Below are 27,870 nucleotides of genomic sequence, written 5' to 3'. Positions count from 1 at the left end.
AATCAGCTCTGCTGTTTCTTCTTGACAGAGCTCAAGACAGGTCAGCTCCAGAGATCTGTGTTCTCCAAAGTTCAGCCCACAAGTGAGCTAAGGAGTCACTTCCTGTCTCAAAGGCAGGCTTTTTCTACCACCTCTAATCAGGCAGGTGGTGTTAGTTAATTTGCTACCAGCAGTTAACCACCACACTGCTGGATTAGAGGCACATTTGTGAACAGGGATAAGTCCCCTGTTACAAATGCGCTTAACTTCTGTCGGGTTTTTGGAAAACGGGCTGCACTTGAACACTCATGGCGACGGCTCTCTGGAGAATACTGTAACAGAAACTGGTCTTTGTCTTTATTTAATATGAAAAGCTTAAATTGATACATTTTTGCAACCTCTTCTTTCAGTCTCAAGGCCAATTTACAATAGCACACTGTGGTATCTTTTTTAAAAGAAACACCTGCAAGTCGACACATTACTGAAGCACATGCGCATTACAATTCATGAATATCTGCCATCTGGTGGACACGCGAAGAATTGCAACCTATTAAATCCGAACCATTCTCAATAAATGCATCAACCGCGACTCAACCACGCGTGAGCCACGCATGACCCGTGGCTGAGAACGCAAAATGAATGCGGCATGCTCCCGGTGAAGTGCATCGCATTCCAGGAAAAAGCCAGAGAAAAACCGGCGATGTGTTAGAATAAGATGCGCCGCAGCAGTATATATTCTACCCAAGATCCATAAAGATCTTACCAGACCGCCAGGATGCCCGATTGTTGCCAGCACAGAGTCAATTTTTCAACCGATTGATATCTTTCTTGATAGGAAGACCTACACCCATTGGTTACCAACTCTATGTCGTATGTCCAAGATACATCTCATTTTTTACGTAGAATCAATGAACAGATAACATTGCTGGAGGAGGTTGTCCTAGTAACCTTAGACGTTAAGAGCCTTTATATATCCATCCCCCACACTGAGGGGATTCGTGCTGTGAAGGACGCCCTGGACTCTAATAATCTTTTTACACCAACGGAATGGATGTTTATCATATAGCTCCTAAGCATTATTTTGAGGTTTAACTTTTTTCTATTTGAAGACACTTACTACATAGAAGTGCATGGTACAGCAATGGGCTCGAATGTAGCACCCACATGCGCCAATATTTTTATTTATCAATTTGAACATGATCATGTTTATTCAAATACGGCATGTGTTGCACATGGGCATATGTGGGTGCGCTACATTGATGAGGTCCTCCTTATTTGGGCTAGCGCAGAGGAGAATCTAACACAGTTTGTGAGTGATCTGAATTCTTCCAGGGAAACAAGGTTTTACATGTATATCCAACAGAGGGGTCATTAGCTATCTGGATACCACTATACGGATCATTAATAACAAGCTGGAATCCAATATTTTAACCAAAATGATTGATAGAAATAACTGGTTACATTCTAATAGCTTTCACCCGCCCGGCACCATTAGGGGGCTTCCTTACAGTAAGTTTCAGCGTACTAAATGCATTATTAGCACACCAGCCACCTTTACAGAAAAATTGGACATTATGCAATTGAAATTTGCTAATAGGGGCTATCCAGCTACACTCCTGCGAGATCAGCGCACTAAAGCAGAGATTATACCAAGATTGGAACTATTGCGTAAGAACAGACAAACCCAGGGTTCAGGCAGAGAATATTCAGTACCATTTGTATTGACATATGCTACATTGAGTGGATGGATTAAGAGTATTATCTTGAAACATTGGCATTTACTAAGAACAGATGACCTCTTAACGATGATGTGCGACGATCCCAGCTGCCTGGCAAATCTCTCCTCCATAACTTGTTGCCTGCAGCCTATCCCAGCACCGCTGGGGCCGCGTCTCCGCTCCGCCTCTTGTTCCCATTGGTCTGCCCTGTCTGTAAATACTTCCTGATTCCTCCCATGCTTTGCTCAGCATAATTCCATGTAGCCTCGTGAAGCTCGCTTCTGTTGTGCAGTGCTCTGTTTCGTTTGCAGTTAACCTCTTGTGTACCGACTTGGCTTGCTTGTGGACCCTTCTGGATTTTGGACTTTGGCATACCCTCGACTACGGCGATCTCTCCTACCCTTGAACACGGCATATGGACTCGGACTATGTTGCTCTCTACAATCCCAGACCACGGCTTACGACCGCTACTATCGAGTGTAAAGCTTTAAAAGGGAGGAGGAGAATTAAATGTGTGATACGGGATTTGATAGGAAGCCAGGAGAGGGATTTCAGCAGAGGAGGCGCTGGGACAGATTTAGGAAAGAGTAGAGTGATTCTGGCAGCAGCATTAGGCTACGCTTATAGTGCCGGCAACGGCAACGCGATGGTCAGGTGACGGTCGCTGGAAAATCAAATAGAGATGACTTCCAGCGATCGCGCCCAACTATAAGCGCATGCGACGGCGGCAATGCATTTGTTTTGCCGCGAAGTTTCGAGACAGGTCGTTAGTTAGAAAGACGTAGGGTCAAGCTTGCTGCTTTTGAGTAATGGTATAACTGTTGTATGTTTGAAGGAGGAGGGAAAGGTTCCAGAGTAGAGGGAGGTGTTAAAAATGTGTGTGAGCATAGGGATAATAGTAGGAGCAAGAGGTTTTAGGAGATGGGAGGGAGTGGAGTCAAGAGGACAAGTGGTAGATGGAGAAGAGGGGAGCAGCTGTGCCACATCCTCCTGTGTGACAGCGGAAAAAGAGTCAAGGAAGGCAGGAGGAGAGTTAGGAAGAGGTATAGGATGGGAGGAGGAAACAGAGGGGATGTAATGACGTACTGATGCAGCGGCCGTTATTCGAACACATCCCGGCGCCGATTTTGAGTACTCTGCTGTTCCCCACACAGCATGAACGTGGCCAAAAGCCCCAGGCACCCGCGCTTAACGCGGATGTTTTGTTTGAATTTCATGGATTCTGTTTCTTCGTTTGCAATAAAATGGATGAATTGTAATGTGTACAGTACTGTGCTACTGTGCTACTGTTTCAATTTCATGTTTTTAATAGCAAGAACACTAAAAATTGTTTTTCTGCACTCGCCACGCTCGCATCTTAATGCGGGAAGGCTGGAATTCATCCCGCGGTTTCAAATCAGGATTCCGATGTACATGACGCGTGAAGTGTTCGAATAACGGCCGCTGCATCAGCATGGATTCCACCTTTTCCTTGAAATAGTCAGCAAAGTCCTGAGGTAAGATGGAAGAGAAAGAAGAGGCTGCAAGGGGTGATCTGAGTAGAGAGTCAAAGACAGAGAAGAGCTGGCATGGGTTAAACTTGTGCTTGTTGATTAGTGAAGAAAAGTATGTTTGTTTAGCCTGAGTGAGGGCAGAATTTCTTCCTCTGCTGAAACGCATGCTGAAGATGAGAATGGCACTGATTGCATAATCGATAATGTGTTGATTCAGTTTCTCCCACCCCTGAATGATACAAATTCGATTTTCAGTCCTCTAGCATATCCTTTATCAGGAACCGTTTTATGTAATTACATTGGACCATAATTCTTTCTCTGTCAAGTACTTTCAACATGCTTTTCCTCTTCGCTAAAGACCATTCTGTAACTACAGATGCAATGTTATGGTCGTCGCACTCACATCCCGAAATCCGCTGCGGACATGTTTTTTATTCATCTGTGCTCGCAGAATCCCAGTGGTCAGACGTAATGGCCCATCAGGATTAAGACAGCGGGGGCTCCTGCATCTGAATGGGACTCGCACTGTATGAATCCTACAGAGCATATGATTAATGGAAGCAGATTCGTTAACAATCCGGTCCGCAGGAGAGTTTGCACAGAATAGTCAGCGGTGGTATTCAAGAAGTAGAGCCGGCGGGACCACCCTATGCGTTTCGGAAGACACAGCTGCCTTCCTCAGGAGTGTATGAATGATGGCTGAATCCCTGTATGTCCATATATTTATAGTTCTAATTAAAAGATGCAGAACACCTGTAGTTGTCTCAGACATGCGCTGTGTGGAAATCCAAAGCTGCTTGGTATCTCAGCAAAGACAAAAATAATCACACACAGAAAAGCATAAAGACTTAAATTAAACATAAACAAATGATTATTCAATGATTCCATATCTATAACAGTGATTGTATTAAGTGTACAAATCGCCAGTGATAAAACCTGAATATAGGATAATATATGTGTATATTTTACTTGTGATGAGAAATGCTTATACATGATTCCTAGGGTACTAATATTACTGTATGTGAATATTATATTTTAAATGTAAAATTATGATTAAGTTAATATTGTAATATAATCATATTGAGTATAAAATAAAAATTAAGTCCAAATGTGTGCAATATGCAAATGGCTATAGTGTAGGAAAAACCCACATGTGACTATATTGTAACAAATGAATGGAGATCCCTGCGTCATGAGATCTGCTCCTCATCGGAGGAAACCTATGTGCTATGTGTAGGTGATTTATTTATAAAATATTTTACCAGGAAGTAATACATTGAGAGTTACCTCTCGTTTTCAAGTATGTCCTGGGCACAGAGTAAAACAAATAATACATGGTTACAAGTACAGTTACATAAATGAACAGGTTATACATTATATACAAGACATTGCGTGCACAGTTAAAGAAAATATATATTATGAGCGTATGAAACAGTTACAGACCACATTAAAATGTGAGACATCCTTAGATTTGAAAGAACTTAGACTGGTGGTGGATGTAAGAGTCTCTGGTAGGTTGTTCCAATGAAGCGTGAGGGCTTCTATGGCCATACATCTCAGACCCAAAGGATTTTTTCCGTGCACTTGAAGAAAATGACTGGATAAGCTTTGTGTGATCAGACCTTTTTTAATATTATAAATATGTTCATACAGTCTATGTTTGATAGATCTTGTGGTCATACCCACAAACTGCAGACAACAAGGACATTCTAGAAGATATATGACATTAGCACTATTGCATGTAATATGTTGTTTAATATAATAGGTTTTGGATGTGGTTGTAGAAAAGAAAGAAAGACTCTTTGAACTATATCTACAGGCTGTTCAAGTGGTACACGTATAGTATCCTTTGCCTACATTGTTGGTACGACAGGCGTCAGAGGGCAACTCAGAGCTAATTTTTGACCTATATTTGGTGCTTTGGTAAATATGATTTTTGGATCAATAGGTAACATATCAGACAGTTCTTTGTCCTTTCTTAAAATAGGCCAATATTTGCAAAGAGTCTTTCTTATAACTGGAGCCATTTGGTTATATAGGGTGATGAATGGAATGTCTAAGGTTGTTTTAGTTTTTTCTGTTTATATTTTAAAAGGGTGGTTCTGTCCATTAGTTCTACCTCAGATATAATCTGATCTAGTTTATGAGGCGGATATTTTCTATTTATAAATTTGTGTTTCAAATCTTGTGCTTGTGTATTGAATGTGTCAGGAGTAGAATTATTCCATTTTAATCTAATAAACTGTCCTTTGGGTATATTATTGATCCAAGATGGGTTGTGATCACTGTTGGCATGTAAATAATTGTTTGCTTGAACTGATTTAAAAATTGTTTTAGTATGTAAGGAGTCATCTATGGTATAAATGACTAAATCCAGAAATTCTATAGAAGTATTACTTGAAGAAAAAGTAAATTTCAAATTGTACATGTTGGCATTCATATAATGTTGAAATGCTTCTAGCTGTTGTAATGATCCAGATCAAATGAAAAAAATGTCATCGATGTAGCGCCGCCAGAGCACCAGGTTTGCACCAAAGGGACAGCTGGACCAGATGAATTTATTTTCCCAGCTGCCCATAAATAGGTTCGCATAACTAGGTGCAAACCTGGTGCCCATGGCGGTGCCACATACCTGCAAATAATATGAATTATTAAAATTAAAAAAATTGTGTGAAAGAATGAATTGAATGTCTGAAATTAGAAATGATTTGAATGTGGTAGATACTAGTGGGTCACTCTCTAAGACCTGCTGAATAGCATCACAACCCTGTACATGGTCAATGATCGTATATAACGAAGTAACATCAGCTGTTACTAAATAATAATGTGGTAGACATTGAATGTCATTGAGGGTCTGCAGTATGTGGGTAGTATCCCTAAGATATGATAGGAGTTTGGTGACATATGGTTGAAGATGATGATCTATAAATTGAGATAAGTGTGAAGTGAGTGACTGGATGCCCGATATAATTGGATGAACTGGTGGTTGCTGTAGATTTTTATGAATTTTTGGTATTATATAAAATATTGGAATGATAGGATATTGATTATAGAGGAACTCGAATTCTTGTTTGGTGATAATCTGTTGATCTAAACCTGTATTTAGAAGATTAAGCAATTGTTGTTGGTATTTAACAGTAGGATTGGAGGGGAGGGTTTGGTAAGTGGACCTATCACCAAGAATACGTAATGATTCTTGAACATAGTATGTTTTGTCCATAATCACATACCTTCACCCCCCCCCCCCCTTGCCAGCAGGCTTGATAACGATAGAGTCATTTTCTTCAAGTGCACGTAATACACATTTATCCTCAATACTCAGATTGTCCCTTTTGATTTTGTATTTGCGGCTTTGTGTCTCCAGGTCATCTGTGACCATTTGTGCAAAGGTGTTAATAAACGGGCCACTTACGAACCTTGGGAAAAATGTCGATGGATTTCTAAATTTGGAAATAGAATTTGGTCCGGTGATAATGGGAAAATTTACATTAGGGTCTTGTCTGGAGATGACGTCTCTTTTAAAGTATTTTTTGAGACATAGTTTCCTTACATATCGTTGTACGTCTACATACAGTTTAAAGCTATTGGGGCCTGTGACAGGAGCAAAAGACTGGCCTTTAGAGAGTATCTCTCTTTCTTTGGCTGTAATTGGATGTTTACTAATATTAAAAATGTTTGTATAGGTGGAATTTAATGTTTGTGTATTTTGTATCTTTCTACCTCCTCTTGTTCCTCTATTTTGTTTTTTCTTTTTCTGTCTGTGGATGACCCTTCTCTACCTAATAGATCTTTGATCGCTTCTTTTGCATGTTGTTGATCCCTGGTTTTTCTCCAATCTAAAAAAGAGAAAGTAGGTTTATCTTCATGACTGTAAGTAGAACCATTACGTTCCTGTTCAAAATCTACCAAAGGTTGATATTTGTTTTTGTGATGATATTGTTCAAAGATACAATCAATATGTTTATCTAGATGTGTAGTATTGGGAATAGGAGTGGATGGTCTTACGATGTTATTGTCCTGATTGAACGTTGGTCGTGTTTCTCTTTTTTTCGAATTGGGCAAAATGAATTGTACTGGATCTTGAGATTTATCTCTTGTGCTGGGGATTGTTTTTCTATAATGACCTGGTATTTTGTGCGAATAATCCCTGGGAATATTTCCACTGTTGGATTTATTTGTCATTATCTCTTGGGGTTTATTTCCAATTTCTATAGCATCCACTTTTGTAGTCTATTTTGTCTCTTAGAAACTTTTTTTGTTTGAGACTAATAATCTCCTTTTGCATATTGTCCATTTTGGGTTTGATTTTGGTTTCTAAAACTGGTAGTTCACTATTATTTTTAAATGCTTCAAATTGTTCTTTCATCCCATTGATCTCTTTGTCTAATGTTTGGAGAGATACTTTGCGTTTTGAGATCAATAAGCGCATGAGTTCGAAAGAACAATTGTCTAGGATGCGATTCCATTCGAGCGTAAAGGCCTCGCTTTGAAAATCAGTGGTAGGTGGTTTAAATATCCTTAGACCACAAGGAATCCTTTTTTGCTCAACATATTTTTCTAAAGTAATTGCATCCCAGAGTTGTTTGGTTTCACTTATAGGTAATTTTTCCAGTTTATCAACCAACTCACGCATGTTGTCTGGGGTGTGATCCACTTCAATGAATGGTTCATCATCAGAGAAAATTTTATTAATATCAATATTCCTATTTGCTCGTAGGGCAAATAGTTGTGACATATTGTAATGAAAAAGCTGCTGACCTATAAATGGGGTATAGAACAGAAAAACAGATAAGGTAGCGCTAATTTTAAAAGATGTGACTCAAATACGGACTGTGAATTAACCTATTATTCTATAAAAGAACAGTATAAAGGCAGCTGCCTAAGATATAACTCTGATCCCAGGTCAGAGGAGAGACATTGAAACAAATATATATCTCTGGTGCCTTGCACAAATGGATAATATTAAAAAGGATATATACATCCAGTGATGGTGACTGTGTCAAATCCAATGATATACTCCAATCGATGCATTTAGCAGACATGAAACGAGAGTAAACAGATATACATAGCGTAATACTGTATATAAAGGTATCACGCAAGCTTCATAGCACATTAATTGATGACAATAAAACAAACACAAACTTAAACTATGGACAAAGAACAACAAATGGCTGAGATAACTAACAGGTGACTAATAAAATTACACATTTAATATATGGCACAAATGTAAACATGAACATATACATATAATTATTAAAATATATATGGATGGGTCCCTAATGGTGATCTGCTGCTGTGGCTGAAGTGACCACTTACCAGAGGTAAGATGGTATCAGGCAGTGGATATTAAGAGTATCCCCTCTCATTTGTGGTAAATCAGCTCCAGGCGTCTCTCCCTGGCACCGACGGCGTGCTGATCCTCAGCGGTTGTTTTGTGAGTGGAGCGCCCCCCTATTCTCGCGTGAACAGACATCTGCTGCACGATTAGCTGGGGAGCGTGTAACTGCAACTGCAGATTTGCCGGGAGTCTGCTCGACGGAGCATATGATTAATGGAAGCAGATTCGTTAACAATCTGGTCCGCAGGAGAGTTTGTACAGAATAGTCAGCAGTGGTATTCAAGCAGGAGAGCCAGCGGGACCACCCTATGCGTTTCGGAAGACACAGCTGCCTTCCTCAGGGGTGTATGAATGATGGCTGAATCCCTGTACGTCCATATATTTATAGTTCTAATTAAAAGATGCAGAACATCTGTAGTTGTCTCAGACATGCGCAGTGTGGAAATCCAAAGCTGCTTGGTATCTCAGCAAAGACAAAAATAATCACACACAGAAAAACATAAAGACTTAAACTAATGATTATTCAATGATTCCATATCTATAACAGTGATTGTATTAAGTGTACAAAGCGCCAGTGATAATACCTGAATATAGGATAATATATGTGTATATTTTACTTGTGATAAGAAATGCTTATGCATGATTCCTAGGGTCCTAGTTTGTGCAGATTTCTATGCTAAATTTTTCCCATTTTACTGCATTAATTCCACAATAATTATTGTATTATACGGGGCAAAATTAGCTGCAGTGAGAATTCTTTATAATGTAAGGTACTGTATGTATATGCAATTTAGGGACTTACAGTAATAAAAAATGTGAATGATGTACTTTAACAACAATTGTTTATGGAACTGTGCATCTCTTGTGGGATTTAATTACCTATAATATATTCTGTGATATAGTTACTTGAATATCTGAACTTGCGAGGGAAATTGTGAGGGAAACAATGTGAGGGAAATTCTTGTAGCTGAAAGTTTTTCCTTGATGGTCATAAGTAGCGGAATAAATTCAACAACTAGCCATATAGTATTCTGTTTCACAAATCAGTATGTTTACATCGCGTCTATTAAAATGGACATTCCACGCAGTTAAAAAGCCAATCCACGTGACTTGTACAGAAAAAGCACAAAACACAGAGCACAACACGCATAGTGCATTAAAAATGATATTAATCAGATAGGTGTAACAGGTAAGTATTGTGCGTACATCAAATATGAGTTAAAACAGCAAGTCAAGGGATGTTACCCAAGCACCAACCAGGTATCACCAGCAAGATGTCATCTGGAATCGTCACAGGTAAGTGCCTCCTGGTCTTAGGGGATATCTTTGGTGCCTTTTAGCAGGATCTCTTGCTCACACGAGTTCCATTTGTGGGAGCATTGACAGGCAGTGGTATGCTGTGTGTCTGCAGCCACTCGTCTCTCCGTCTCATAGCTCAAGCTTCACGTGATAGCGTTGTCTGGGATATTTAGAGAAGACTCCTGAACTCAGGACGAAGACTCAAGCGAGGCTAGCTTGTCCTGAGCCTCAGCTGATTCTCTACATCATTAGAATGAAGGCACTGGGTGATGACATCAATAAAGCATAGTGGTAGTCTGAAAGCATGCTGTTATATAAATTTATCTAAAGTCCTTTAGCATTTGCAGAGTTTTGTTCAATACAGATGCAGCTGCCGGTTTTAGACCACTTGCATTGGAAAATCTGTTGCTATCTCGCAATAATTTGTGATATGGTCCAGAGCAGGCTAAAATGGCCCATTGGATGAACACAGTGGGGGTCAATGCGTTTGAATGGGACTCGCAGCCCGGTAGGATTCACACAGTGCGGCTAATGGTTATTTTCGGTATTAAGCATAAAAACTAGACATATACAGCTCCAGCCACGAGTATTAGAACACTTACCTGGGAAATTCTGGGAGATTCTAGGGAAGTCACACAGTAAATGCCTTAACATTGCCTCAACATTTCTGTGAGATTCTTAATGGCCCAAAAGATTAACACAGCGGGGGGTCCCTGCAGTCCCATTCAAACTGAATGGGACTGCAGGGACCCCTGCTGTGTTAATCCGATGGGCCATTAAGAATCTCACAGAAATGTTGAGGCAATGTTGCATCAATGTTGCGGCAATTTTGAGGCATTTACTCTCACAGTAAATTTCCAGGGCAAGAGTTCTAATACTCGTGGCTGCATCTGAACAGATATAGCAAGACTTACTGCCCTCGGTACCACAATATAGAGCCGCTAATGTGGCTGGAGTGCGGAAGCCTCGGGACTGCATCTCGGCTACAGCTCCCATGGCCGGGAGAGCAATAATCTTCCCAGAAAGATTAACACAGTGGTGCACTGCTTCTGAATGGGACACCACCAGTGATAATCCTATCCTACCAGCCACCAGTCTTTTACAGCTGTACAGAGAGATCAAAGAGAAGCAGTCTCTCTCTGGGTCTCCCAATGCAGTTCTAACAGTAATTCTCATTATGTTTATTATAATTTTTGACATAGGTTTCTAGCAGGAGGTGTCTAGAGCTGAACCCCAGCTAATTTTAGCTCAGGGGAACCACTGCTTCCTGAAGTTCAGGCCTCCACAGGGGGTCTAATAGTGCTTTTGCCCATTTCCAAGCCGGATGGCCAGAAATAAAAAATATATTAAAAAAACATATAAAATAAACCATGCCTGATGGCCAAAAATGAAAAATCAGGTAAAATAAATCCAATCTGGATGCATCCTCAACTTTACCCGAATCAATGCATCTTCTGTTGCTTGAAGACCAGTCTCTGGTAAGTCTCTTTGTTTCTTTAAAGCTGTCTTATTTTCTTCTGTTCTCTTCTTCTTCTGGTCTTCTATTAAGTGTTGATGAATCATCTTCTTCCTGTGAAATGAGATGTTACAGATCTTATAAAAGGCCACAAATCCAGTTGGTTGATGTACCATGTGAATAGCCACCAGGTTTGACTGAGAATGACCTCTTAACCAAACTTAATAGAATCACATGGTACTGTACATCCACCAATCCTAAAAAAAACATAAAATCATTGATTGTCACTATAGCTACTTAGGCCCTCTCAATTGGGGAATAAACACAGCCACATTTGTAATAAATGGTAAACTAGTATAAAAATAACATAAATTATAAATGTACACTATTAAAATACATGACACAACCTTTCATTACCAATGCTTTACTAACCAAAAAGGTAATACAAGAGTTAATGCCTCCCACCATTCTCCTGGGAGGCCAAATCACCCACCACAGGGCAACTACCCCCATTTCCCAACCCCCAGAGTAATGGGCAATAGTTATATTAGCTAAATGTGGGTAACAGGACTTTTGCCCATTGAAAAGCATTAAAAAAATATTTTAAATTAAAAATACATTACAATAAATAATAACATAATAAAAACTAAGCCAGTACATCCATTGATTGTCACTGTGGCTATCTAGGCGCTCAGTGGAGTTATTAATCCAAGAAAGCGCCGATGTTCAACCATAAAAAATAAAACAATAAATAATCCCAGGCGATGTCCAATAAAAATAAGAGCACAAAAAACAAGCAAAAGAATCCCTGCCTGCTGGCACAAAAATAAACAAAAAACAACTAATCAGGAAAAAACAAATCCCTGCCTGTTGCCATAAAAAATGTATAAATAAAAAACTGGAATAATAAATCCTTGCCCAATGACACAAAAATAAACAAAAAAACTTCCAATCAAGTAAAATAGATCCAGGCCCAATGGCCTTCTTCCAATCCAAATCAATCCCTCTGTGAAGGTTGATGGATCCTCAATTTGACACAAAGTAATGGATCCTCCATTGATTGAAGAGCAATCTCTGGTGAATAGTTATTTTTTCTTCTTTTCCTCTTTCTTGTCTTCTTTCTTCTCCCAGGTGTTGACTCTGTGTCTTCTTCCTGCCAAATGAGATATGCCAGGTCTCATGTAAGGCCTTTAATATCACTTTAGACATCTACATGGTACAGTACATCCACCAATGCACTAAGTTGTAAGGTAATGAAGGGGGTAAGTCATGTATTTTAATATTGTATATTCATACATTTTTGTTATTCTAGCTTACCATTGATGTCCAATGTGACTATCTAGGCCCTATTGAGAGTGTCTACTGTAGGTAGCCACAGTGATAATCAATGTTTTTATTGTTTACATTTATTTGAAACATATTTTTAATGTTTTTGGTTTTAATTTTATACACATCTATTTTGTTATGGTTAATGCCTAATAGATGGGTGAATTTGGATCCGCAATGGATAGGCCGGTTCCTTTGGTTTGTGAATTTAAGCAGATCAATTTCAAAAAGCATGCTTCGCATTTGTGTTTTTAAAAAATACTACTGTATTACCAATACACTCCGTGGATTCTGCAACCTGTGGATGGATTTGTAGAATACAATCTGAGGATTGAGATTGCTGAATTCACAAATTGGTTTTGACAAATCCGTCCAAGACTTGTATCAAATGGCGAATTTTGATGAATCCGCATGGATTGAAACTGCCAAGTCCATTTGCGGATTTTACACCGCAAAACCCATTTTGGGGGTAATATCAGCGAAAACCCGGGAAATGGATTTGGGTTTATTTTCCCCTCTCTCTTAATCCCACAAACCCCTATTAACCATATTTAACTAATTAGGATTTTGAGAATTAGTCTAGAGGGGGGTATGTTTGTATGAGGTGGTAGTTGCATCAGAGAGTGGTATGGCTTCCTGATGGGTGCAGGAGAGGTTAACCTCTTAATTACATTAGCGGTTATAAAAACACTGCATTGCATGGAAATGCTTTACTAGCTATAAAATACACACTAGACGGCGCTCAATATCTTAACCACTAAACACAGTGCAATAAAATCCTAATATGGATAAAACAAACACATTGTGGGAAAAAAAGGGTGCAAGTAATAAACACAAAAAGGTATAGACACTAAAACCCTTAGACGGACTGTTTCACGGTCCACACGAAACACAGGTAAAGAAAAACCAGGGGAGCGTTGATACCTTTAAAAAGAAAAATAGAAAAACATAGTGCAAACTGTAGCAATACGTAAATGGAGCTCCCAAAATGGGCACCACAGACTAAGGCAAATGCCAAACCAAAGTGCCACAGATCGGAACTGTATGGAGGAGGTGAATCTTAAGAAAGAGAGGCACACGTGCAAAGTTCGAGTAAAAACACACAGTTTATCCAGACATGATAAAAGTGGAGGCTTACAAAATCCCAGTGGGAAAACAGCATTGACGTTGGTGATCGCAAGATCACATCACCGCGTCTCTACAGCATCGAACCGCCATGATACACCACAGCCTGGAGCCGACACGTCACTTCCGGTCTTGGGGCCGACACGTCACTTCCGGTTACGCCGCCGGTTGGAAAGTAACTTCACGGGATTCCAGGCAATCTCTCCCTCTCGATCATAGGGTCACGCTCAACGCGTTTCGCCGTTCTAGATGACGGCTTCGTCAAGAGTAGCAATGACCTGTTATGAGTGTCTATTTATACCCATATACCTATCAACATCCTCTCCTCCTATAGGACAGTTGATAAAACACCCCCAAATACTGGCAAATCAACTAATTGCCTCCGCATACAGGGATATACATATATTTGAACATTTGTAACAATTTATTTATACAATCATAATAAAAAAGTTTAATAGTCCGAAAAAGTGTTAAAAAATGAAGATTCTACCTTTTCTATTCATAAGTAATGAATCCTAAAATAAAACACATTAAAAATTGTTTAAAAATACATAAGTTGCTTCCTAATTTTATCAACTTATCATAATAAACGGCGATAGATGAATCTTAAAAAGACAAAGAAAATTTGATTAAGAGACAACAAATTATCAAATTTCAGTATATATACACACAAAATAAGGCATATTTTAAAAGGGTCTTAACCATATTAGACATAGATCGGATTACATAGTTGAACCCAAGACAAAGTAAAAATATTCCAAAGAATGTGTAAAAATATAAATAATCCCATCAAAATCATATACAAATTAATATATAATAAAAATGAAAAATTAATATATAATAAAATGAGAAATTACTAAAGAAAAACACCGAGCTCAAAATCCACATTCAGGCCTTGCGGCACTAAGGTTTTGAGAGAAAAGATCCAAAAACTCTCTCTTTTATTTAGTGCAACATTTCTGTCACCACCTCTCCAGTGGGGCAGTACATGTTCCAGCACTGTAAACCTCAGTCCTGAAGTGTCACCTTGGTGTATTGTGATAAAGTTATTAGATAAAAAGTGCGTTGTGACACCTCTCCTCACATTACCAATGTGTTCCAGAATACGTGTTTTAACAGGCCTAGTGGTCTGGCCTACATATTGAAGCCCACATGGGCATTGTATGAGGTAAACCAAGTATTCTGACCTACACGTAATGTGTTGTTTAATAAAAAACTTTTCATTAGTGATATTTGACTGGAATCCAAATTTGTCATCCGATCTATGTCTACAAGCTAGGCATGTAGTACACCCAAAGAAACCCTTAATTTGGGGTAACCACCTATTCCCCTCTTTAGAGACTTTTTGCAGGGCACTAGGTGCTAATGAGTTCTTCAATGAATTAGCTTTTTTAAAAATAACTGTTGGTTGCTCAGGTACTATCTCACCTAAAATTGAATCACTTTGTACAATGGGCCAATGTTTGCGTATTATCTTTGTTATTTTTTCGGATTATCTATTGAAGTTTGTAAGAAAAGAGAAGTCAAAATTTTTATTTATCTTAACTTTTTCTGAATTCTTTATAAGATCTTTCATTTCTAGACACCCTACTTTTTCTACTGCATCCTGAATGATTTTTTCTTCATTTTTCTTTCCCCTCTTTTTAGACGCACAAAGATTTTTAAGGAAATTAACCATTAAAAGATTTTTTAGGCAAAAAGAGGTTGAGCTCAGAACTAGTGAGAACTCAAAAATGGATCTAAAAAAAGATGTGATCCAACCTCTAAAAAAAAGATGTGATTCAATCCCAAGATAATGCACACACTATGATACAGTACACTCAGGTTTGAAACTACCATCCACCTTTTACCCTAAACATATGAAAGGAAAAAACCTAGATGTCTTTACACAATTGGTTCAAAAAGACTTGAAAAGTTGGTAGGTTCAGATCAGAAATTTGATAATAATCTGAGTATGAATGAAAGAGACGCCCTCAAAACCCTGCAGAAAGATAATAGCATAGTTATAAAACAAGCTGATAAGGGAGGAGTAGTTGCAATCCTGAATAGGGAAGATTACATATCTGAGGCATACCGGATATTAGGTGATAAACACACTTACACACCCTTAAAAAAGGATCCAACCTCAGATTTTCTATGCAAAATAAAAAACTGTTAGAAAAAGGGAAACAATATGGAGTTATAAATGAGAGTGAGTATAATTTTCTGTATAAAGAACATCCAATCAGACCCATCTTTTACTACCTCCCTAAACTCCATAAAAGTCTAGTTAACCCCCCAGGAAGACCCATAATAGCGGGTATTGATTCCCTGACGTCAAATCTGTCTGCATACATAGATACTTACCTACAAAAATATGTAAAAGAACTCCCATCTTATTTGAAAGACACAACAGACATACTACGTGTTCTAAACAATCAAAAGTGGGAAGAAGGGTGGTTTCTTGCTACATGCGATATAACTTCCCCTTATACGTGTATTAGTCACAAAGATGGACATGATGCCATAGATAGAGCGCTATCAAAGGATCATAATATGCCTCCTGAACAGGCAAACTTTATCCTAGATGGGATACGGTTTATCCTAGAACATAATTATTTCCTGTTTGAAGGAGTATATATATATATAGATCGGATGATAAATTTGGATTCCAGTCAAATATCACTAATGAAAGGTTTTTATTAAACAACATATTACGTGTAGGTCAGAATACGTGGTTTACCTCATACAATGCCCATGTGGGCTTCAATATGTAGGCCAGACCACTAGGCCTGTTAAAACACGTATTCTGGAACACATTCGTAATGTGAGGAGAGGTGTCACAATGCACTTTTTATCTAATCACTTTATCACAATACACCAGGGTGACACTTCAGGACTGAGGTTTACAGTGCTGGAACATGTACTGCCCCACTGGAGAGGTGGTGACAGAAATGTTGCACTAAATAAAAGAGAGAGTTTTTGGATCTTTTCTCTCAAAACCTTAGTGCCGCAAGGCGTGCACGACAAGGAGGTGAATGGCAGCTTAGAGTGTGAGTTCCATCCCCTCCGGCGTTTCAAATCGATCTAACTCCAGCAAAAACACAGCATCTGCATAATCCAGTATCTGCAGAACGTGTCTAAATATACAGACATGGCATCAACTAAGACTTTAAGAAAAAAAACACAGCCGGTGTCTACTTATTTTAAGAGCAAAGAGGCTGCCAGGGTTGACATACCTGAGTCTCCAGTGCAGACAGCTTCAGCAGACCCAGAATTGGACCCCTCACCTGAGGAACCAGACGATATGGATATAATGAGACGTAAAGACATGAAGGAGTTTTGCAGCAATATGCAACAATTCTTTAAGTCTGAACTTTGGGCACTTCGGAAGGATATGGACGCAATAGGGGAGTGTACGGCCGCTTTGGAATCCAGGGCAGATGAGACAGCTACATCCACAGCACAAACACAGACTCAAATATCTGCCTTAAAAGCACAGGTCACTTCCCTAGAGGATAAAATTGAGGACGCAGAGAACCGCGACCGACGCTGTAACATACGGCTGAGAGGGGTCCCAGAAGCTATAACTGACCCAGAGGAATTCACCTCGAGGTGGCTGGAACATATATTCCCAGACATGGCTGCCAGAGACCTGGTTCTGGACAGATGCCACCGGGCGCTGAGGGGAAGACCTCAGCAAGGAGACCCCCCTGAGGGATGTGGTAATTAGATTCCACTGTTACCGCACCAAAGAAGAAACATGCTGGATAGCAAGGGAACTGAAGGTAGTGGAGTTTGAGAAAATAAAATTCCAAGTGTATCAGGATCTGTCACCTGCCACGCTAGCAAAAAGGAGAGCAATGGCCCCAGTTACCAGAACTATACGAGATAAAGAGATTAGATATCGCTGGCTGTTCCCATGTGCCCTCATGGTCTTTAAAAACGGAGTGGCACATATCCTCAAAAATGTGGAGGACACTGAGGGATTCCTTAGGAGGGTCCTGGGTTCAACACAGAGCCCCCCTCGCCATGCGGCGGCTAAAGATTGCGCCCCCGCGCAGCCATGAGCTAACCCAGGACTGATGCACTGAGCCCTGCATGAAAGACTATCCACTAGCCACAACCACCGGAATCTACTATTTGGACCAACCCCATACTGCCCCTCATGCCCTCGGGACCGCTTGTGACCCCTTCCGCAGCCCTCACCAGTCCCTAGAGAGTGGAATCAGCGTCCTACATCGCAGCAGGTCCTACTCACGTTTTTTGGCCGGCAGCCATCTTCCCTTGCTCCTTACCCGAGGTGCGTGGGAACTTCACTGATCTTCGCGGGCTTGTCCAGTGACGTCATCATCCCGCGCCGTCTTCCCGCGAGAGCTGGATTCCTGGCGCCTGCGCAGTAGAGGGAGGAAGCGGAGGCACCTGCTCCCCTCACCAAGATGGCCGCCGAGGAGTGCTGCCACGCGCGAGACCTCCGGCGCCTGCGCAGAAGAGGGAGGAAGCGAGGGCGCTTACTGCCCTTACCAAGATGGCCGCCGAGGAGCGCTGCCACGCGCGGGATCCCGGCGCCTGCGCAGAAGAGGGGAGAGGCGGAGACGTTTGCTGCCCTCACCAAGATGGCCACCGAGGAGCGCTGCCACACAGAACAAGGAAGCTGGCAGGGGCACAGATGCGGAGAAGCTCTAGACACGCTACAAGGGAGTGTGCATAGCAGCCTCCGCTCGTGCCCATGCCCCAGAACTGTGGTCCCCCATATACATAAATACACACAATACACACAGTAAAAAGGATCTAAGGGAAAGGGAGGGGGGGTGGGAGGAGGAGGAAAGGGGGGAGAGGGGTAGGAAGAGGAGGAGAGGGGGGGAGAAGGAGAAGGGGGGGGAGAAGGAGAGGGGGGGGGAGAAGGAGGGGGGGGGGGAGAAGGAGAGGGGGGAGGTGAAGGGGAGGGGGATGAAGAGAGGGGAGTAGGGGAGGAAGGAGGAGTGGGGATTCATATGTACACACTCAATAAAAAGGATCTAAGGGAAAGGGGGGTGGAGGAGGTAAGAGGAGAGGGGGGTGGAGGGGGAAGAGGAGAGGGGATGGAGGAGGAGGAGAAGAGGGGTGGGTGGGTTAACATTCTCCAAGGAGCTAAGTAGATGGGCTCCAAATAGGTGACGTGGTTCAGGGAGGGAGACAGAAGGTTAGACACAGGGCAAAGTTTTTCGTTATGTTTGGGAGGTGTTTATTGATATGCAGTTTCTGTTCCAGTTTCCATTGTTGAAGAGTTTAACGGAGTTACATATAGTAGCTGATTATTAAAAACACGCCGGCGGGATCCCCCGTATTGGCGTGCATGCGTTTCCACTTACGATCCCTGAGAAAGAGGGATCGCACACAAGTCCCAGGGAGGTCGGGTCCCAGCAAGACGGAGAGATCCCTCTATAAGACTGGACCAGGAGACCAACCCCATGGGCGCAAGAGACACACTCGGGGGCTCCCGAGGTGGATTCTTCTTTTTTTATTATTTGATGTCTCTACCATGTTGATGTTATATATGCATGTTATTTTTTGTTCCCTCCCTACTGTTTTTACCTACATGTGGTCCCCCATCCCCCGCCTTCCCACCCTCCCTTCACTCCCTCTCCTTACATCCCCCCTCCTCTCCCTCCCACCTCTCCCTCCCTTCCCCTCTCAGGGAAACATCAGCCACACCGTCAAAACACACAACAGATGGTACAGATGCGTCTCAGCACTACGGACCGGGCATGCTCCAAGGATGGAATCTTGGGTGAGTCCAAAGATTTCACGAAGCTATTCCTCACACACATTAATAAATGGCGTTGATACTTATTTCCCATAACGTACAGGGCTTTAACAACCCAACCAAACGGAAGTTAGCCTTTACAGACTATAAAAGGAAACACGCTGAAATCCTTTTTCTACAGGAGACACACTTTAGTAAATCAAGTGCCCCTAAATATCTTGACAAAGATTTCACTCAGGTTTTCACATCATCAGCAGCAGTCAAAAAACAGGGGGTAGCTATATTATTCCGGAACAGCATTCCGTACGAGGTGCAGTTAAGTAAACGTGATACGGATTGTAGATACATTATTGTTGTAGGTACAATTAGGGGGCAGAGAATCACGTTGGCTTGCTTATACGCTCCCAGCGAGAAGAGCACGATCTTTTTCGATAAGTTTTTCAGAACCCTGAACTCAGTGGCCCAAGGGAGCGTCGTGCTCGCGGGTGACTTTAACATAGTCATGCAACCGCACCTGGATAGGTCAGGGGTTGTAGGTCAGTACAACAAGGGAGCGGGTGTATCTTTGCGCCGGGGCCTCAAAACCAACCAGTTACTTTTTTGTGTCCTGTCAGCTGGTTCCTAAGGTTACCCGAGCAGGAATCCATGATATTTCGTGGTCAGACCATGCGCCAATAGAGCTAAGGTGCAATAATATCCGAACTGATAGACCTGGGACGAACTGGAAACTTAATGAATCAATCTTAAAAATACCCGAAATATGTGATGTTATTGGCAACGAGATTGACCAATTCTTCAATATCAATACAGGCTCTGTCGACTAACAGCTTGTACTATGGGAAGCCCATAAATCAACGTTACGCGGCACGTTAATAAATATCACAGCCAGACGAAAGAGAGAAAGAGAGTCCAAAATTATTAATCTCCAAAACAAATTACAGACTTTCTCCTCTAACCATAAAAAGAATTTAGACCCCAAAACCTTACAGGAGGTAAAAGATGTCAAAATTGAACTCAACATGCTACTAGCTTCCAGAGCTGACAATTCACTGAGTTGGTCAAAGAGAAAATTTTACGAGAAAGCGAACAGGCCGGATACAATGCTGGCCCGCATGCTAAAGGACAGGCAAGCTAAGTATAACATCCAAGCTATACGCTTAAAATCTGGTACCCCCACGTCTAATCATCAGAAAATTGTAAACGAATTCGGCTCCTTCTATGAAACACTGTATAACGGTGAAAAAGTGGCACATAACTCTACAACGAGCGGTGCCCTAAGAGATTTCTTAGCCAGCTCGGAACTAGGGAGATTGACGGACACTGATAGAGCAGCTTTAAATGCTGACTTCACTATGGAAGAACTATCTCAGGCCATTAAAGAACTGAAGCCATCAAAGGCCCCTGGGCCTGATGGATTCTCAGGGCTTTACTATAAGAAATTTATAAAACTGCTCGCCCCAAGGTTGCTCCACATGTTTAACGCTATTTTAGCGGGAGCCCCCATCCCCAAGGAGATGTTAAAGGCGTCAATATCACTAATTCATAAAACTGGGAAAGACCCGCTAGACTGCAAAAGTTACCGGCCTATATCATTAATTAACACTGATGTTAAATTATACGCTAAATTATTGGCCAATAGACTTAGTCTCATCCTACCCAGACTTATACACCCAGATCAAGTCGGATTTATCAAGGGCCGGCAAGCAGCGGATAATACACGACGATTTATTGATCTGTTGGATTTGGCAAATAGTAAGGCAACTCAAAGCATGTTGTTAAGTCTGGATGCAGAAAAAGCTTTCGATAGGATAGACTGGCCATATTTAAAAGAGACGCTTGCGACATTTGGCTTTGGAGATCGGGTGAGTGAGGTGATTTTATCGCTGTACTCTAACTCCACCGCCAGGGTCATACACCAAGGCTACCCCTCTCTGCCATTCCAAATAAAGAGCGGCACGAGACAGGGCTGCCCATTATCCCCGCTTTTATTCGCCCTATGTATCGAACCACTGGCGGCACAAATCAGAGGAAACCCAGACATCTCAGGGTTAAACGCATACTCCCAGACCCATAAAGCGGCCCTGTATGCGGATGACATCCTCTTGATTATCACAAAACCCCTTACGTCCCTACCAAACCTCTTCGACCTACTAGATCGATTCTCTAAGGTCTCCGGCTTCAAAATCAATCAATCCAAATCGGAAGCCCTCAACATCAACCTCCCTAGACACATGGAGAAATTACTAAAACTGAATTTCAAATTTAACTGGCAACAAAACCACATAAAATACCTGGGTGTCCACATCACCAAAACTGTAAAAGACGTGTACAATGCAAATTACCCCAACCTGATTTGGACCTTAAAATCTGATTTACGGAAGTGGACATCCAAAAGGATATCCTTGATTGGACGTATCCATAGTGTCAAAATCAACCTACTCCCCCGTATATTATACCTCTTCCAAACTCTTCCAGTGCCACTCAGTTGGAGGGACTTGCTCTCACTTCAATCTGAAATCTCCAAATTTATCTGGGGAGGTAAAAAACCGAGAGTAAGTAAATTAAATATGAAAAGATCTGTGGTGGCAGACGGCCTAGCAGTACCCTGCCTGGTATCATACTACAAGGCGGCACAATTAAGTCAGATTGTACAATGGCAATCTAACCCAAAGTTAAAGAGATGGGTGGAAATAGAAAATGCTGCGTGTGCACCTCTAGAACTGAGCAGCTTAATTTGGTTACCTAAAACGGCGCGAAAATTTACCGCCATGCCGCTCTCCTCGGTGACCAACTCAGTGTCAATCTGGGAGTCTACGAAATTTCGACATTCCCTCACGACAAAAAATTCCATGGCAACACCCATTTGGAATAACTCTGATTTCGCTCCAGGTCTATCAGTCAGTAATATCTCAATCTGGAGACAGAGGGGCTACAATCGGATTAGAGATCTGGAGGGTTATGACAGAAAAATCAAAACATTCGACCATATCAGGGAAGAAAAAGAGATCCCTCACTCAGAATTCTTTAGATACCTCCAGATCAGGGCATTTTATAACAAATTTGCCCCATAACCCCTACTAACATCTTTTGAAAAGCTCTGTCTGGCTGAGACCGACACGAAGGGACTTACATCTCAGCTATACAGAGAAGTGATCAGTTCTGGTGAACATGAGCAGCAGATACCCTCATTCCGATCTCAATGGGAAACAGATCTGGGAGAAAACTTAGAAGATGAAGAATGGAGCGCCATATATATGGCTACAGCGAAGAGCTCCATATGCACCACGCTCAAGGAGAATGCATATAAAGTCCTAATGCGATGGTACCTCACCCCACTGAAATTATCAAGGTTTGTGCCGGGTTCCTCTCCCCTGTGCCCCCGCCAGTGCGGAGGAACAGCCGACCTGTTACATATGCTATGGTCTTGCCCACGGATCTCTCCACAGTGGGAGGCGATTAGACATTGGATACAGAGACTGTTTGATCTCACCATTCCCCGAGACCCGTGGTTGTTCCTCCTGAACAGGCCATTGACGGGCCTTTCCAAAGCAAATAACAAACTAATTGCCCATTTTGCAATTGCAACGCGGTGCGAGATCGCAGCATTATGGAAACAATCTGATATCCCAACCATCCCAAAGATTCGGAATCGAATTTGGTTCATTTGCCAGATGGAAAAATTAACGAGTTTAGTTAACGATACTGGTGACAATTTTCTAAAAGTCTGGACGCCTTGGCTGGCACAGACAGATATCCCGGGGATTGAGAGGTCCTCAATATGGCTCTGATAACAGTAGATGCGTTCTCCTTGGGAGGGACCTACAAGAGATATTCTATACACCCAAGACCCCTTATAGCAGCATTATAATATAAGTAGTGTGAGAGACGACTCAGCTGGCAAACATCTGTGATGCTTGGCACGGGACCACGTGTCGCATATACTGCTAACACACTCCCCCTACCTCACCCCCAACCTACCCCTTTCCCCTCCCCACCCCGCCTTGACCTCCCTTTTCCTTATATATTTTTTTTTTTTGTGAGTATGTATTGTCTCCCCTTTTAAGTTGAGTTATAAGTGTCTGTTTGTCCATTTAAGTAGAGTCGGCTTGGACTATATGGTCCACACCAAAATACCCGGAAGACCGGGTCCCGAAGCACAGCAGGACCTCGCTGTTACTCACACAGTTGTTAAAATATTGTTTGCATACAAGACAAAAGTATTCTGTAATGTATTTTATGCTGTTTTGATTCAATGAAATTTAAGTTATAAAAAAAACATAAAAAACACGTATTCTGGAACACATTGGTAATGTGAGGAGAGGTGTCACAACGCACTTTTTATCTAATAACTTTATCACAATACACCAGGGTGACACTTCAGGACTGAGGTTTACAGTGCTGGAACATGTACTGCCCCACTGGAGAGGTGGTGACAGAAATGTTGCACTAAATAAAAGAGAGAGTTTTTGGATCTTTTCTCTCAAAACCTTAGTGCCACAAGGCCTGAATGTGGATTTTGAGCTCGTGTTTTTCTTTAGTAATTTCTCATTTTATTATATATTAATTTTTCATTTTTATTATATATTAATTTGTATATGATTTTGATGGGATTATTTATATTTTTACACATTCTTTGGAATATTTTTACTTTGTCTTGGGTTCAACTATGTAATCCGATCTATGTCTAATATGGTTAAGACCCTTTTAAAATATGCCTTATTTTGTGTGTATACTGAAATTTGATAATTTGTTGTCTCTTAATCAAATTTTCTTTGTCTTTTTAAGATTCATCTATCACCGTTTATTATGATAAGTTGATAAAATTAGGAAGCAACTTATGTATTTTTAAACAATTTTTTTAAACAATTTTTAATGTGTTTTATTTTAGGATTCATTACTTATGAATAAAAAAGGTAGAATCTTCATTTTTTAACACTTTTTCGGACTATTAAACTTTTTTATTATGATTGTATAAATAAATTGTTACAAATGTTCAAATATATGTATATCCCTGTATGCGGAGGCAATTAGTTGATTTGCCAGTATTTGGGGGTGTTTTATCAACTATCCTATAGGAGGAGAGGATGTTGATAGGTATATGGGTATAAATAGACACTCATAACAGGTCATCTAGAACGGCGAAACGCGTTGAGCGTGACCCTATGATCGAGAGGGAGAGATTGCCTGGAATCCCGTGAAGTTACTTTCCAACCGGCGGCGTAACCGGAAGTGACGTGTCGGCCCCAAGACCGGAAGTGACGTGTCGGCTCCAGGCTGTGGTGTATCGTTGCGGTTCGATGCTGTAGAGACGCGGTGATGTGATCTTGCGATCACCAACGTCAATGCTGTTTTCCCACTGGGATTTTGTAAGCCTCCACTTTTATCATGTCTGGATAAACTGTGTGTTTTTACTCGAGCTTTGCACGTGTGCCTCTCTTTCTTAAGATTCACCTCCTCCATACAGTTCCGATCTGTGGCACTTTGGTTTGGCATTTGCCTTAGTCTGATGTGCCCGTTTTGGGAGCTCCATTTACGTATTGCTACAGTTTGCACTATGTTTTTCTTTTTTTCTTTTTAAAGGTATCAACCCTCCCCTGGTTTTTCTTTACCATGCTTTACTAGCTGCAACTTGGCAAAGCGGTTAGGTCATTTAAAAAAAATAGTATTAACTCCTTTGGTGCCTGTGATAACCACAGGCATCAAACAGGTTGATGTTATTTTGGTCAGAGGCTTATTTAAAAATAAATAATTACAAAAGTCTATGATAGAAATATTATCAGTATTAACTTATTATTTTGTCCAAAATATTGCACCCTGTAAATTAATACCACAATATTGATGAATATAAACTAAAATTTGCGATAATAATGCACATATTTTTCTTTTTGATTGGGTGCGATATTAATTCCACTTTAACGGAGTTTGATTTGTGGAAAGATAGTAAGGGGTGTACATGGGAGTGACACCTCATCCCTCCATGCATAAGACTTGGTTATTTTGAGTTTTCTATAAAACTCCTTTTTACTGCTGCATTGAGAAGTAAGTGCAGTCTGGACATAACTTTTTTTCTAAGGTTAATGTCATGTTAACACACTTAATGGAGCTCTGTGAAAATGGCCCTTAGCATTACAGTACATAAACACTTGCTGTACTCGTCTTGGCCCGATGGGGCCAGTGTAAAATCTATATACTGTATTTGCGGTCAAGCACTAGTTTGGAACATACATCACTGCATAGTAAAATATTTATTTACGTAGTGTGTGGTTGTTTGACTCGGCCAACTTTTTTCAAATTTTACAGTACAGTATGTTTTACATATTTATAAAAATGCACAATTCTAAAGCTATTGCACCTAATCGACAGAAATACAGTATGGCATTTTTAGATGTAACACATTATCTTTTTTAAGAACATGAAAGGTATTCATACTGCAGCTCTGTTGATACTGTATGTACAGTACTCTATAAACGAAATAAAATGTATCTATTTAGCTTTTACACACTTTCACTCGATAATCCAGGTTTTGGTAGGACATTAGGAAGCAGCGAAATATAAAATCACTATAAAATCACACATCATTGGTTCCAACCATTAAAAGGAATCACTCCTACATCAATATTCAATGTTCAACCATTTACAGTATGTATGCCTTCCCTTCAACCTGTTGCATTTCATTATCCCTTTAAGTAAAGTAATATATTGTTTGGCAACACATGTGCTAGTTTGTAACCACTTTCAGTACAGTATGAAGGATGGGCACATTCATGGGTTCGAAATCTGGCCTTTGTGGTTTTCGTGCTCTATTCAATTGGAAATTTAAAGCAGCTTGAAAAAAAATACAAATCTAAAACAAATCGAGTTTTGACATAACCAAAACGCAACATTTTTTTAGAAACAAAAACACAAAATGTGTCCACCCACAGAAAATGTATTGTTTTTGAGTAAAATGAAATCAGGTAGAGATGGTTTGTGCCAACTGTATAAATCAGCAATTTATTGCTGAACAATACTGCTGCGCTAGCCTTTATTCTAAAATTTCTCTGAGCCGTTATCGTTGGATCTGCTGTTTTCCACACGCTATAAATTTTGCATCCCCCGTGTTCATGCTGCATTCGCGCCGCCCAGCACACACGGTTGATCTGTTTAATTATAATGGTTTCGGATTTAATTCGGGGCAATTCTTTGCGTATTGCCAGGTGGCAGATATTTATGAATTGTAATGAATTCTAATGTGTACACTACTTGTGCTACAGTAATGTGTCGACTTGCAGGTGTTTAAAAAAAAAAAAAACAGATACTGTATAAACCAAGTCTACCATAGTGGTCCATTGTGAATTGACCTTGGTACTGAAGAAATTTTAAATACAAATATACTGTTTAAAGCGCTAAACCTAATGCTAATACTACAGTGCTGTGCACTAACTAAACTAAGCAGCCTGGTGATCTATCGAGACATCTCTATTATCTCTAACTAATTAAATATACACAAAAATAGATGACATAACCTGGCGCTAAAATATGTGAGAAAACAATAAAAAATGAAAAAATGAAAAAATATTGTATATATAGTCCCAAATGGTGCCAAGTGATGAAATGATAGTTCAATGGTTACAACCTTAAAAGTCCGGTTGGGCACAGACTCAGTTCACAGTTCATCAAAACAGATGGTTCTTCTCATATGTTGTACTTGATCCTGCATATTAAAGATATCAAGCAGAGAACAAACATTGCGCAGTATATCGAGACAAACAATAATATTTCCAAATAGTGATGTATATCTGAATTGCCTACTTACTAAAAGTGGCTAGATCACATGCAGGGGAGAGAATCTGTTCTTTAAACCTTCCTTCCCTTGAAGCCTCGATGTCGCACGAACCCCTCGTGGTGTTCCTGGCCTCCGTGGGTATAGAAGAGATCCTTCTGCAGCCCCTGTCTTCAGGAATCCTGTACCTCTTACTCCGTTTAGGGAACAAAAAGAAGAAGGACAGAGGATTGCGCAGCACAATAAATCTTTAATGGCACTTGCCCAAAACCACGATGAAATACTCACAAAAGAAGGTGAGTTAAAATGCAATAAAAAGGTGCTCGGCCCAGCACACACACACAGCCGCCTGAGTCACTGGTAGTCCGCTCCGGTACCGCGTGTACCTCGCGTGTATCCGGCGCTCTAGTGTGACGTCACTATCTTCCGTAAGACTCGCGGCTGGGATGACTGGGACACTGCTCCTTAGGCTCCTCCCTACGCGTTTCGTGACGGGGAACGTCACTTCGTCAGGGGATTGTGGAGCCTCATCAATCCCTTGTCACTTTTATAGCCGTCAGATTAACCCCTTACATGAAAAGGGATCTCATATGACTAATGGATGGCAATTAACATTCCTATTAACTGGTAATTGGTACCAGCGGGGTTT

The sequence above is a fragment of the Ascaphus truei genome, chromosome 4 (genome assembly GCF_040206685.1).
Source record: "Ascaphus truei isolate aAscTru1 chromosome 4, aAscTru1.hap1, whole genome shotgun sequence".
NCBI classification, from domain to species: Eukaryota; Metazoa; Chordata; class Amphibia; order Anura; family Ascaphidae; genus Ascaphus; species Ascaphus truei.
The sequence above is the reverse complement of the archived record's forward strand: the minus strand, read 5'-3'. Positions refer to the sequence as shown.